A 15,639-nucleotide genomic window follows, 5' to 3' on the forward strand; every position below is an offset into this window, starting at 1 on the left:
TTCTTGGCTCTGCCCACGTCGTTGCTTGTTCTGCCCACTATGATTCATTTGCTCCTATTGGAAACGACAGGCTGTGGTCTATCTTGGGTAGTTATAAAAAATATTTGGCAATAGTGTAGCAGGGCTGTAAGAGGGTCCATTGCAGGTTTGGGTAACTTAATGACCCATGAAGGAAATGGAGCAGTACTTACCCAACTGTCTATAGGGGGCTCTTAAAGAAGAAAATGCTCATCAGTCTCATACAAATTCACAAGGATACAGTATACAGTAAAATCACTCTTTTCCAAATATATTCAGTTAAAATAGAGCCACTGGCCAGCTTTATTCAAACAGTCTTATTAATTCCTTCAGGCTTGTTTTGAGTAGATGTCTCTACAAATCAGTGAGTGCTTTGGGATAGATTGAGTGGTAATTCAGGGTTTGGTGAGCTCCAGAAGCTGGTGCAGGATAGTCTTTTGGCCGTAGCGGACTTGCAGTGCCCTCCTCTCCCAGCTACTCAGTTAAGCATGGCCATCTTTATCCTCTAGCAGTACCTTGTCCTTCTGCATGTCCTCCCCAAATGGGTCCAGTATTAAAGGGACTGAAGCGTGCACTAGACGCCTCCACAGAGGGTCCAGACTTGGCAGGCCCTCGATGGACAGTGCCTGCAACATTTTCTCCTCATTGTCGTCTTCTGCCTCCTCCCAGCCTTCGTTATCACTAAAGTCCTCAAACTCCTCCACTGACCTGCACAGGATCTAGGGAGAGAGGCAAACACCAATGCAAACTGGATAGTCTTAAATAGACATCTGCCTGCACTCTAGTGAGTTACTATGGTTATGTTTTGGTCATGGTTACCTTGAGTGTTGTTTAGTTGAGGGACCCTGACTTTCCAAAGATGAAGACTCCCTTGTCTCCCACAATTTCCATCTCAAGCAAAAACTCCACTTCTCCACCAAGAGGTGCTGTTCAGCTTCAGACTCAGTCGCTGGGATGGGGAAGCACAGGATAGGACAGACTGATTTAAAGGTGTCAATGGAAAACCATAAGGAGATGTGAAGAACTCAGGATCATTTAGAAATGTGGTCTCTTATTTGTGTTGAGTCAGTGTGAAGATATTTACGTGTAGTGTATTAGGAAAAAAATGTGTCAGGTGTCTCTATCCACCCCTACTCATCTGTCTGTGTGTTCAGTCTGTTACAGTCACCTTGCACATCTGCTTTGTATATGTTGGGGTACAAGGGTATGTCTGCAGTGTCGTTGCTGTTGCTTTGATCTGGCTCGGCAAATCATGTGTAGGAGCTGCCAGTTGGCCATCTGACCATACGTGTTGAAGACTTCCTCTCCTTTCCGAGTACTTTACATGGACACAATCTTCAAATACTCCTGTAGATGCAGAGAGAAAGGAGAGAAAGGGACATATCATCACAGCATAACATATCGTATTCTTGCTTTAAACCCACTACATAAGATCAGTTTACAGAATATCAACTGTAGTTTTTTACATACAGGTGTGTACTCCAGATTGCCGTTGTGATTGGTTTAACATGTACCGAATGGCCACCATCATGGGGGGATTGGGGCACTCATTCAGGGGCTCCTGGAAACTGCAGAGTAAAAGAAAGGAAGGAAATGAGAAACAGTGGATTATGGGATTGTATTCAGACCCAAGCGGAAAGCACTTGAAGCATATCCGCAGCACTACAGTACAAGTGTCAAAACAGTTGTTACTTCTGTCTGTAACCACCGAAATGGACAACATACATAGGACACTCCTTTTCAAAATTAAGTAAATCACCTCCACTCCATAGAGTGATAGGCCATGCTTTGGGACACAAGCAATGTTGACTGTTTAACCTCTAAAAAGACCGAAAAGAGAGAAAAGGTGGATATGTCAAATTTAAACAGCTGTAACCCTTATTTCTGGTTGTAGATATTTTACACGACCTCCACTGGAGGACTTGTGGGTTTGGCAGTAAAAATAAACACGGGTTACCACTGAACTATAACTTGTAGTTTCTCTGGACCAAGTGATATAGCCAGCAGTCACGAACCATTTGCTTTACCTCTTTTTCCTTATACTGTATAGTAAAACACTGATCTCACCTGGGGTGTGGTGTGTGGAAACAAATCGCTCAATCACACGAGGGGTTTGATGTGCGGAAATCATCACCCAATCACAGGAGTGGCTTTTAAAAGGAATATTATGGAGAATCTGGTTTGCATGTATGGTGCCAGAAACAAACCTGTTTCCCCAAAAACACGTTGCAAATATTAATTGCAATAGCTATTCTAGCCAGTTAGACTTCAGTTTTATATTTTATTGGCAATATGTTGGTGTGTCTAAAATGTATCCCAATGTGGGTCTTAATTGTGCTTAAGTAGGGTTGCAAAGTTACCGGCAATTTACCAAAGTTACTGGAACCTTCTGTCATTTTTGTTATTAACAGATGGCAATCGATGGTAACTTATACTTGAATAACTTCATTTTTTAAAATTCATATATAGTATTCATTCTTTATATCGGTGTCCATATTGTCCATGTGTTTGAGTTTCTAGTGGATAGACCATATGGTTCAAGAGATAATTGCATAATTAATTAAAAAACAATGGCATTATTTATAACTCTGCAACTCTTTAAACCATTAACCTTTTTTCAACTGCTACCAGTTTGGTGCCAAAACATTTACAACAAAGACATAGAGGGTAAAATAAATAAAAGTGTGCAAAAATATATATAAAGGAAGCAAGTTCAGGGAGTGAGTGTTTTAATAAATAAAATAAACTATGAACATGGAACACAAACAACGCACCAACATGAAAACAGAATCAAGAACCAAGGGGAGTGACAGATATAGGGAAGATAATCAAGGAGGTGATGGAGTCCAGATGAGTGTCATGAGGCGCAGGTGCGCAAGACGATGGTGACAGGTGTGCGGGATAATCAGCAGCCTGACGACCTAGAAGCCAGAGAGGGAGTATACATGACAATACCCTTCCTTTGCAACCCTATGCGTAAGAATCATATATTGTATCTTATATTTTGGATGTTGGATCAACTTTGTCAATTATGCTGCATTAACAATATACGTAAATTGTATCAAACAGGAGGAAAATATCAAACGTCTATAATTTGGGTGGACTGTTTTGTAATGATGAACAAACAGCATTGCAGAAAGCCAATCATCCCACTATTCTATAGCCCTTCCTTGATGACAGAGTCATGCAACTTCTCACCTGTAAGCCATGACAAAAGCCACCATGCTTCTGTAGAGGTAAAGTGTGTGTGTCTCTCTGGGTCCCACAGGTTATGGTGTAACGTGATGAAAGGTAGGACGATGTCTTTGTACTCTTTCTGGATGTTGGTGAGGTCAGTGTCCACCGCCTCTGGGATACCAGTCCACTTCGAGAGTCTATCCCTCTCATCCTTTGACCTACAAACCACATCCACAAAATACAACACAGCCAAAATACCAGCAACTGGAATCACAGAGCGATCAAAGTATTTAAGTCTACTCAACTAAGAATATAAGATGTGCGTATGTACTGTATGTGTTTGACCTTACCAGAACATGGGGTGATCCAGAGCTGTGAAGTGAGGCCAGAGGGATAGGTAAGGCCTTCAGTGGGACTGGGGAGATGTGTACTCATACATCAAAGCCAGGAGGGGCACCCAGCCAGAAGTGCTCTGCAGAGATATTTACCTAGGGAGGCAGAGGACCAGATGTTTTCTTTGGGGGCCTCTGACCAGAGGTGTGAATGTGTCTGTGTGTGTGTGTGTGTGTGATGCAGTCTCACCTTCCAGCATTTGCCAGGACTTTGGTGGTGCAGAAGAGCCATTCTGGGTATAGTGAAGAGCAACTCCCCCCTCATCTATGTCCTACCAGCATGCCATACCCTGCTACTGTGTCCTCCGTGCTGATGTGAACACAACTGAATAAGCATGAACAGCGAATGCACAGAAGTCAGCTGAGTTTCACCCCCAATACACCTAGGTCTGTGAAGTGGAGGGCTTTTTACTTATTGTGGACAATGTCTTTATACTTTTTCTGGATATTATGAATGTGATTCCTTGCTGTTGCGTTTCCACTCTTCACACCACTGCAGGAAGCTTTGGAGAGGGTCGCTGCCCTCTGTCTTCAGGAAACAAGGATCATCAGACCCCCACAACAACCAACAATGCAGGCTGATTAGGTAGGATTAAATATCTTGACACTTTAAAAAAAAACAGCACTATCAAAGATTCTTATTAATCTAGCTAGTTACGGGTTATTAACTTGCTAGCTACATAACATTCATAAATTGCAAGCTACATAGCATTCATAACTTGAAATCGTTTACCAAAGCACTAACGGTAGCTAGTCACATCATTGCCTGGAAACCCAACATTGAATTGCATTGAATTCTATCAAATCATGACGTCAGTAATCTTCAGGTCGGAGCTCTAGAAAGATGCCAGAGTTTCCGACTTGGAATTCCGAGTTGGATGACCGTTCAAAACACGTTTTCCCAGTTGGAGCTCTTGTTTTTCCCCCGAGTTCCAAGTTGTCTTGAACGCACTGAAGTCGGAGATTTCTTAATTTCCAGTTGTTTTACATAATCAGAGGGGAAGAGAGATGGCCTACTCGGCGGAAAATCCCTCCAGCAGGTGGTGTTTTTTAATGTTTTTCCAACCAAGCAATGAGTTTTTGTATGGAGGTAACGGAGAGAGTGTCGAATTAGGTCATAAAAAAAGGAATGGCTTATTTTCTACGTGATGTTTATTTGATCAAATATAAGTTTCGGAATGCTTAAATTTTTATGAGTGTACTGACATAAGTAGGACATGTTACACGTGGACCATTTCAACAAACTGAAATGGTCCACCCACACAGAGAGTGTGGTGAAGAAGGCACAACAGCACCTCTTCAACTTCAGGAGGCTGAAGAAATGTGGCTTGTCACCTAAAACCCTCACAAACCTTTACAGATGCACAATTGAGAGCATCCTGTCGGGGCTGTATCACCGCCTGGTACTGCAACTGCACTGCCCACAAACACAAGGCTTTCTAGAGGGTGGTGCTGTCAGGCCAGTCAATTTCTTCCACACCAATCTCGACAAACCATTTATGTATGGACTTTGCTTTGTGCACGGGGGCATTGTCATGCTGAAACAGGAAACGGCCTTCCCCAAACTGTTGCCACAAAGTTGGAAGAACAGAGTCGTCTAGAATGTCATTGTATGCTGTAGGGTTAAGATTTCCCTTAACTGGAACTAAGGAGCAATGGGTGTGGCTGAAATAGCCGAATTTACTCATTTGAAGGGGTGTCCACATACTTGGCCATGTAATGTATCTACTCTAGAATCCTGTCCTCCCTGGACTGCTTTCCCAGACCAACATTTCTCAGGATCATCAGGGCAAAGCAACAGTGATCTCTCCAGCTAGGTCCATAGTTCATCATGATGACTCCTGAACCTGCAAATATTGTGCAATGTTTATGCTCTGTCATGCTCTATCGCTTGTCTATTACAAAGTAACAGCTTCTTCCATTTGAGTCGCCAATCTCATTCAGGGGTGCTACCTGACTGTTGCATTGTTTTAGTTACAATAACATTAGATGAGGGCATTTGTTGTACTAACACCTTTGCCTCGTGTGATTTGGCTGAGTAGGAAGAGTCCATTGGGTCACCCAGCAACATCTACAGCCCTCATCACCAATTCTTCCCTCATAGCCTTTGTTCTAGTGATGACCACAGAAGGTCTGCCTCGAAGTAGAGGCTGAACACCTTCCCATAGCGCGTTGACAGCTGTTTTGATGAAAAACACATGTAAAAGTGTCATTGATTATTAGAAGAAATCTGAAGTTTTTCATATATCCCTTTCTTGTCACCAGCTTGATTGAAATCTCTGTAACATTTTAGAAATGTACTTTGCTAAAATGTATTAAAGATGCTTTGATTCGTGTATCAAAGCATGGATGTAATTAATTTCAAATTCTTATTCTAATAAATGTATTTCCTTGTGTCAGTTGTGTTGTGACAAGGTAGGGGTGGTATACAGAAGATAGCCCTATTTGGTAAAAGACCAAGTCCATATTGTGGCAAGAACAGTTAAAATAAGCAAAGAGAAACGACAGTCCATCATTACTTTAAGACGTGAAGGTCAGTCAATCACGAACATTTCAAGAAAAGTTATTCAAATGCAGTTGCAAAAACCATCAAGCGCTATGATGAAACTGTCTCTCATGAGGACTGCTACAGGAAAGGAAGACCCAGAGTTACCTCTGCTGCAGAGGATAAGTTCATTAGAGTTACCAGGCTCAGAAATTGCAGCCCAAATAAATGCTGTCACGTCCTGACGTTACTTCCTTTTTTATGTCTCTATTTTAGTTTGGTCAGGGTGTGAGTTGGGGTGGGCATTCTATGTGTTGTTCTATGTTTTTGTATTTCTGTGTTAGGCCTGGTATGGTTCCCAATCAGTGGCAGCTGTTTATCTTTGTCTCTGATTGAGAACCATACTTAGGCAGCCTGTTTTCCCACTATGATTTGTGGGTAGGTGTTTTCTGTTTTGTGTTTCTGCACCTGACAGGACTGTTTAGTTTTCATTCAATCACTTTGTTATTTTGTTTTGTGTTCAGTTTTAAATAAAAGCTGCGCTTTGGTCTACTCCTTCCTCAGATGATCATCGTTACAGAACTACCCACCACCAAAAAAGGACCAAGCAGTGTGGTAACCAGGAGCAGAGGGTTCTGGACTTCTGGACTTGGGAGGAGATACTGGAAGGCAAGTGACCCTGGACACAGGCTGGGGAATATCGCCGCCCCAAGGAAGATCTGGAGGCAGCGAGAGCTGAGCGGCGGCGATATGAGGTAAGGCAGCGCAACAGGCACGAGAGGCAGCCCCAAACACATTTTTTGGGGGTGGCACACGGGGAGATTGGCGGAGTCAGGCGATAGACCTTACCGGAAGAAGCGTGCTTACCGGAAGAAGCGCAGTACTGGTCAGGCACCGTGTTATGCGGTCAAGCGCATGGTGTCGCCAGTACGCGCTCATAGCCCGGTGCGCTATAGACCAGCCCCCCACAAGTGCTATGCGAGAGTGGGCATCCATCCAGGGCGTATTGTGCCGGCTCAGCGTGTTTGGTCTCTGGTACGCCGTTTTGGCCCAGGGTATCCTGCGCCGGCTCTGCGTGCTGTGTCTCCGTGCAGGGAGAATGTGGGCATTGAGCCTAAGGGAGAGGTGCGAGTGGTATGCACCTGATCTCCAGTGCTCACCCACAGCCCGGTTCAACCTGTGCCTGCACTCTGGAGGGTCCGGGCTAAAGGGGTCATCCAGTCTGGAGGAGTGGTGCCAAGGCTGCGCACCAGAGCTCTAGTGCTCCCCCACAGCCCGGTCCATCCGGTGCCGCCTCCATGCACCAGGCGTCCTGTAGGTCTTCCCAGCCTGGTGGGTCCTGTGGCAGCCCCACGCACTAGGCTGTCTCTCCATCTCCTCCCTCCAGGTTCTCCCTCCTGTCAGGAGCTGCCAGAACCGCCCTTCACTCCGCAGCTGCCAGAGCCGCCCTTCACTCCGGAGCTGCCAGAGCCGCCCTTCACTCCGGAGCTGCCAGAGCCGCCCTTCACTCCGGAGCTGCCAGAGATGCCCTTCACTCCGGAGCTGCCAGAGATGCCCTTCACTCCGGAGCTGCCAGAGATGCCCTTCACTCCGGAGCTGCCAGAGCCGCCCTTCACTCCGGCACTGCCAGAGCCGCTCTTCAATCCGGCGCTGCCAGAGCCGCCCTTCACTCCGGCGCTGCCAGAGCCGCCCTTCACTCCGGCGCTGCCAGAGCCGCTCTTCACTCCGGCGCTGCCAGAGCCGCTCTTCACTCCGGCGCTGCCAGAGCCGCTCTTCACTCCGGCGCTGCCAGAGTCTCCCGCCTGTCTGGCGCTGCCAGAGTCTCCCGCCTGTCTGGCGCTGCCAGAGTCTCCCGCCTGTCCGGCGCTGCCAGAGTCTCCCTCCTATTCGGCGCCCGCTGTAAGGGCCCCCAGTCCTTACGAGGGTCGCCGCTCCAAAGGCGCCACTTAAGTGGGCCAAGACTATGGTGCCCGCGCCAGAGCCACCACCGCAGCCAGATGCCCACCCAGACCCTCCCCAATGGGTTTTGCGGCCGGAGTCCGTACCTATGGGGGGGGGTACTGTCATGTCCTGACCTTAGTTCCTTTTTTATGTCTCGATTTTAATTTGGTTGTTATTTTGTTTTGTGTTCAGTTTAAATAAAAGTAACATGAACACTAACCACACTGCGCTTTACCACGCTGCGCATGAACACTTACCACGCTGCGCTTTCCACACCTTCCTCAGATGAACATCGTTACAAATGCAGAGTTCAAGTAACAGACACATCTCAGCATCAACTGTTCAGAGGAGTCGTGAATCAGGCCTTCGTGGTTGAATTGCTGCAAAGAACCTACTACTAAAGGACACCAATAAGAAGACGACACTTGCTTGGGCAAAGAAACAGGAGCAATGGATGTCAATAGACCGGTGGAAATTTGTCAATTTGGTCTGATGAGTCAAAATTTGAGATTATTGGTTCCAACCGCCGTGTCTTTGCAAGACGCAGAGTAGGTGAACGGATGATCTCTGCATGTGTGGTTCCCACAGTGACGCATGGAGGATGTGTGATGGCATGGGGGTGCTTTGCGGGTGACACTGTTGGTGATTTATTTAGATTTATTTAATTACAACCTGTAATTAAAATAGATTTTTGGGTGGGGTTGTATCATTTGATTTACACAACATGCCTACCACTTAGAAGATGCAAAATATTTTTTATTGTGAAACAAATAAGAACTTTTTTTTTACTTGAGCATGCATAACTATTCACCCCCCAAAAGTCAATACTTTGTAGAGACACCTTTTGCAGCAATTACAGCTGCAAGTCTCTTGGGGTATGCCTCTATAAGCTTGGCATATCTAGCCGCTGGGATTTTTGCACATTCTTCACGGCAAAAGTGCTCCAGCACCTTCAAGTTGGATGGGTTTCGCTGGTGTACAGCAATCTTTAAGTCATACCACAGATTCTCAATTAGATTGAGGTCTGGGCTTTGATTAGGCCATTCCAAGACATTTTAAATGTTTCCCCTTAAACCACTCGAGTGTTGCTTTAGCAGTATGCTTAGGGTCATTGTCCTGCTGGAAGGTGTACCTCCGTCCCAGTCTAAAATCTCTGAAACAGGTTTCCCTCAAGAATTTCCCTGTATTTAGCGCCATCCATCATTCCTTCAATTCTGGTCAGTCCCAATTCTGGTTGCCCAGTCCCTGCCAATGAAAAACATCCCCACAACATGATGCTGCCACCACCATGCTTCACTGTGGGGATGGTGTTCTCGGGGTGATGAGGTGTTGGGTTTGCACCAGACAGTGTTTTCCTTGATGGCCATAAAGCTACATTTTAGTCTCATCTGACCAGAGTACCTTCTTCCATACGTTTGGGGAGTCTCCCACATGCCTTTTTTCTTTAAGCAATGGATGTTTTTATGGCCACTTTTCCATAAAGGCCAGCTCTGTTCAATAGACAGATACTCCAATCTCTGCTGTGGAGCTTTGCAGCTCCTTCAGGGTTATCTTTGGTCTCTTTGTTGCCTCTCTGATTAATGCCCTCCTTACCTGGTCCGTGAGTTTTGGTGGGCGGCCCTCTCTTGGCAGGTTTGTTGTGGTGCCATACTCTTTACATTTTTTATAATGGATTTAATGGTGCTCCATGGGATGTTCAACGTTTCAGATTTTCTTTATAACCCAACCCTGATCTGTACTTCTACTTCTTCTTTGTCCCTGGCCTGTTTGGAGAGCTCCTTGGTCTTCATGGTGCCGCTTGCTTGGTGATGCCCCTTGCTTAGTGGTGTTGCAGACTCTGGGGCCTTTCAGAACAGGTGTGTGTGTGTGTGTGTGTATATATATATATGTGTGTGTGTGTGTGCATATATATATATATATATATATATATATATATATATATACTGAGATCATGTGACAGATCATGTGACACTTAGATTGCACACAGGTGGAATTTATTTAACTAATTATGTGACTTATGAAGGTAATTGGTTGCACCAGATCTTATTTAGGGGCTTCATAGCAAAGGTGGTGAATACATATGCACGCACCACTTTTCTGTTTTGAATTTTTGTATTTTCTTTTAAACAAGTCATTTTTCACTTAACCAATTTGGACTATTTTGTGTATGTCTATTACATGAAATCTAAATACAATCCATTTAAATGTCAGGTTGTAATGCAACAAAATAGGAAAAACACCAAGGGGGATGAATACTTTTGCAAGGCAATGCATATTACAGAATGTCACGATCGTCGTAATGATTGGACCAAGGTGCAGCGTGGTAGGTGTACATTATCCTTTAATAAATGAACACGGAACAAAAACAACAAACTACCAAATGAAACATGAAGCTACTGGTGTGCACACAGGCAACTAACTGTAGACAAGATCCCACAAAACACAATGGGGAAAATGGCTACCTAAATATGATCCCCAATCAGAGACAACGATAAACAGCTGTCTCTGATTGGGAACCATACCAGGCCAACATAAATCATTAATCACCTAGATGACCCACCCTAGTCACTATCACGCCTCAACCAACACAGAGAATAAACAGCTCTCTATGGTCAGGGCGTGACACAGAAACACTACAGACAAGACAGAACTGTCCGATCTGAACAGCCATTCAGTGGCCCTGGTAGTCTGGGTAGAATAAGAGCAGAAGAAAACATGAGCAAAATTGAAATAAGAGACAATAGTATATGTGAAATACTTAACAACATAATAAAGAAATAAGATGATGATGAGATTAGGTTGGTAGTATATTATGTAGTTACCAATCTGTATATTTCTCAGAAGAATGTATCTTCTTAAGGATTGCTCTGTCTTTGGCCAGCTTCTCCATGAACTCCTGGCAGGGGAGGGTGACGTTTGTCTTCACAATAAGCATGGCCTTGATGGTAGGAACAGTGAACCTATTTCTTGCTGCTGTCCACATATCATTCATTTGAGAGAACACTCTTGACTGGTGCATTACTTCTAGGTAAACACATGACAACAGACACTAATCTAGCCAGGTCAGTGTGTCGGATATCATTCTCTTCGAAGTGGGTAACCACCGTGTCTCAGATGTTTTCCATTCTTCAAGCGATTCCCCCTTCAGGAACTCTTGCAGGCCGGTAACCGCGTCAAACAATGCATCCTCATTTATGGTCACATTGGGGCATTTTTCCTGCAGTGTGGCTGCTGCCTTCTAGATCTCTTCACGTTGACGTTGCCTTTTTAAAAGGAGACAATGTAAATCTTTTAGATTATGTAAAAATGATCTTACAATATCTGACTACTATTGGCAGCAGCTTTACATGTCCATGATTGACGCATCAATGGACAGGGACACTAATTCAACCTGGTCTAGGTCCGGGTGTTACCAAAGTAGTTGCCCATGTTGCTAACACGTTACTCACTATGGCGTAACTATGATTGTGTCGCATAGTGTGGTATGCAAAGACACCCTCCTGCACAGCTAAATCATATTCTTCTTGGGAAAGCTCTACCTTCTTGAAGAATGTGGTGACAGAGGGCCTACCAACACGGGCAATCAGAGGCTTTATGCTTTTTCACCTGTTGATGTTCTACCCCTGTCGTTCTTCCTCCGCTGCCAATTGAAAAAGAGGAATTGCAGGGTGCAGTGAGGAATGCCACTAGATTGTAGCTTGTGCTAGCCTTGCCCAAATCTCAGTGTTATCAAGGTTGGTGTGAAACTGTTATAACATGTGTTCTCTCTCTTCCCTGTGAAAGTCAATATGGTTTCTAGGTGGTGTGGAACATGTGAGTGACCATTGTTCCAGATGAGGGATTGTTGGAAACTGACATTTTTGTAACTAACTAATTGACTTGAGCAAGTTTTTACTATGTTTATAACTATATAAGTGGACCAATTAATTGGTTAGATGGAATGATTTATGAGCATGTGTATATGTGGCCGGAGGCAAAGTACAAAGGGGGCCTGTTGCTGACACAGAATGTTTCTATAAGGGTGAGGTAAGTCCCGAGGCAAAGGAACCTACGCAGGCCCAGAGTAGTGGCCTAGAAGATGGTAATAGTAGAAGGAGTCCTGAACCAAAGGAACAAATGCAAGCCTGGAGTGGCCCAGAAGTTAAGGTGGTTAACTTCACCATAGCATTGGCAGGAAAAATGCCTTTTAAGACTGATCAACAATGTATTATGAATCTTAATGGACCAAATGCTTGCTCTGTTGGGTTTGTGGTGACAGCTATGAGAACCATTCCAAACAATGAGAAGATCTGAAGGATCCGTTTAAGAGATGACAAACCTCCTGGAATGAGAAGTGACATCACTCACACTTAGGCACATACCTCCAGGTACTTTGGTGTGTTTTCCCTGGGTATGGAGTTGCATGTCCTAATTCGTGACGTAGAGAAAATTGGCAATGCTACTCGAAATGCCTGGGAACAATTGAATGGGGAAATAAAATAATTGCGTAAATTGGCTCTGCAAAACAGACTTGGCTATCTTTTGGCAGGTCAATGGGGGCACTTGTGCAATCATTGGCGATGAATGTTGTACTTTTGTCCCAGATTACTCTTCTAATATGACTGATCTCGCCGAAATACATTGCCACTGCGACTTGGTTGGAATCCCTGGAAGTTGGCGATCCCAAATTGCCAAATGGGCTGCAGCATGTGTTTTATGCTTAGTTTGCCTAATTGTGTTATTAACATGCTGTGTATGTGTATTTAAAAATATAAAAAATTAACTCCCGTCAAATAGAAGTACAACCTTTATTATGATACTATTACCATACTAATTTGATTGTATAACCCAGAATGAAGGGTTTGAAGGTGTCGGTCTCATTACATTTAGGGAGTAGGGAATGTGGAGGAAAATGGATCGTCTGGAGACAGCCTTGAACTGTATATCTTGTCTCATAAAATCATGAGTTCCTGTAGGTGCTGGGTAGAGGTATTAAGGGGAGATGCTCCCTCCTCAGACCTTTTGGCAGAACCCCCAGAATATGTTCTATAAGTTAAGATAGGAGATGGTGCTAGACACATGCAGGAACCAACCTATGAACCATGCCTATGTAGCTTGTCTGTGTAAGCAGTATATTAGAGAACTAACGGGACTGCCCCATAGAAGCTCACTTTAGACCCGTACTTTATGCATCGAAGTTTGACTGTGGCCTCTCCAGCTTGCTGTTAATAAAGAATGATTAATTTAAGATTGACTTCTGGTGTCCCTGGTGGTAATTTCCACAACATTAGAATGGCTGAGGGATTGGTATATAGTATTTTAATCATATTAATTCAATTGGAGCCGAGTCCCATATGTTCAGAAACCGATCAAAGATATGACAATTCTAGTCTATCAAAAGCTTTTTCTGCATCAAGATGTATAATTGCCAAAGGAGCTTTGGTTTCTGATGAAGCATGTAAGATATAATAGACGACGGCGGTTATCTGAGAATAATTGTATTTGAACAAACCCGAGACGGGACGACAGAATTTTTGAAAATAGGTTAATATCTGTGAGAGCACTGGATTGTTGGAACGTGTATGTCACCTTTCCAACAACCCAGTTCGTCAACTTTTTGCCCTGCTAGAGCTGTAAGTGCTGTTATTGTGAAGTGGAAACGTCTAGGACCAACAACGGCTCAGCCGGGAAGTGGTAGTCTACATAAAGCTCACAGATTGGGACCGCTGAGTGCTGTAGTGCGTAAAAATCATCAGTTGGTTGCAACACTCATTGTCGAGTTCCAAACTGCCTATGAAAGTAACATCAGCACAATAACTGTTCGTCGGGAGCTTCATGAAATGGGTTTCCATGGCTGAGCAGCCGCACACAAGCTTAAGATCACCATGCACAATGCCAAGCATCGGCTGGAGGGGTGTAAAGCTCGCAACCATTGGACTCTGGTGCAGTGGAAACGCGTTCTCTGGAGTGATGAATCACGCTTCTCCATCTGGCAGTCTGACGGACGAATCTGGGTTTGGCGGATGCCAGGAGAACGCTACCTGCCCCCATGCATAGTGCCAACTGTAAAGTCTGGTGGAGGAGCAATAATGGTCTGGGGCTGTTTTCATGGTTCGGGCTAGGCGCCTTAGTTCCAGCATATAATGACATTCTAGACAATTCTGTGCTTCCAACTTTGTGGCAACAGTTTGGGGAAGGCCCTTTCCTGTTTCAGCATGACAATGCCCCTGTGCACAAAGCGAGGTTCATACAGAAATAGTTTCTTGAGATCGGTGTGGAAGAACGTGACTGGCCTGCACAGAGCCCTGACCTCAACCCCATCGAACACCTTTGGGATGAATTGGAACGCCGACTGCGAGCCAGGCCTAATCGCCCAACATCAGTGCCTGTCCTCACTAAGGCTCTTGTGGCTGAATGGATACAAAGCCACGCAGTGATGTTCCAACATCTAGTGGAAAGCCTTCCCAGAAGAGTGAAGGCTGTTATAGCAGCAAAGTGGGGACCAACTCCATATTAATGCCCATGAATTTGGAATGAGATGTTGACGACCAGCTGTCCACATACTTTTGTTCATGTTGTGTGTGTATATATTACATAACTCAAATATACTTACTTAAGAAAATGTTTCAACAAATGACAAATGACAAATTAAAACACATCTGTGTATCAAACACAAATATAAAACAAATGATAGCTGGCTAGACTAACTACCGGTCTAAAAAAATTGACATGGCCTATTGTCAGCTAATTGAGTGACTGACATAACGAGAGAAACTGATGCACAACCAAATTTCAAAATGGCACCTGGTGTATTCTTACTCTCAATAGTAAGTTGAGAGGGGCCCTAAGTAACCGCTTATATGGCTTATGCCTGGAGCTGGCCCTGACTACCTAGCATGCTATTTTGTTGCTAGTAACCACATGACAAGCCATGCTGGACAATGCTAGCTTGGCTAGGTTAGCATGGCTAGTTAGGGAATGTTGGCCGTGACTCATCCTTTTCTTGTGTTTGTGGCCAAGGCATAAATTACAGGGGGAAAAAACACTTTAAAAACTGCTTGCGATTTCCTCGTATGAGGTGACCTCACATACTTTGGCCAGATGTCTCATTGGCTAATTTGGCCAATCAGCTGTTTACCGGTATTTGCCAACACCATTTTGTTGTTTGCGTACGGCCACACCATTCAAACACAGAAAAGTAGCTTTTTAACATAATACATTTTTTACATTTTGGAAGGAAGACAAGTTTACTCAAATTGTAATTAATTATATGTAATATTTCATACAAATCTGGAAACAGTGAACAGCTACTTTAAGCTACCTAAACTCCCATGAAAAACACACACACACGTTGTCTAGTTCATCCAGGTAGCTGTCAGCGAAGTCCATTGGTTTACTAGGAACTCGGATCTTCTTACGCTCAGTGACCATGTCAATGGCAATCTGTTTACATGATTCTACAAGTTAAGACAGGAATCTATACTTTGGTTTTGTGTACCTGGCCACTGTCTCCAAATGCTCCGTTTGGATTGGATTTGTACCACATGTGCAAAAATGTTTACTTTTGGAGACAGTGGCCAGATAAACAAAACAAAGCATGGATTGCTATCTTACCTTGTCCATAGACTAATTACAGGGCAAGGAAAC

At 44.2% G+C, this 15,639-nt stretch overlaps 1 pseudogene; it reads right to left on the reverse strand.

The window, feature by feature from the left end:
• Positions 1–324: 324 nt before the first annotated feature.
• On the reverse strand, positions 325–15,423 carry LOC109888898 (N-lysine methyltransferase setd6-like; annotated as a pseudogene).
• Between the last annotated feature and the right edge of the window lie 216 nt (positions 15,424–15,639).

Source organism: Oncorhynchus kisutch, linkage group LG4 (assembly GCF_002021735.2).
Source record: "Oncorhynchus kisutch isolate 150728-3 linkage group LG4, Okis_V2, whole genome shotgun sequence".
NCBI classification, from domain to species: domain Eukaryota; kingdom Metazoa; phylum Chordata; class Actinopteri; order Salmoniformes; family Salmonidae; genus Oncorhynchus; species Oncorhynchus kisutch.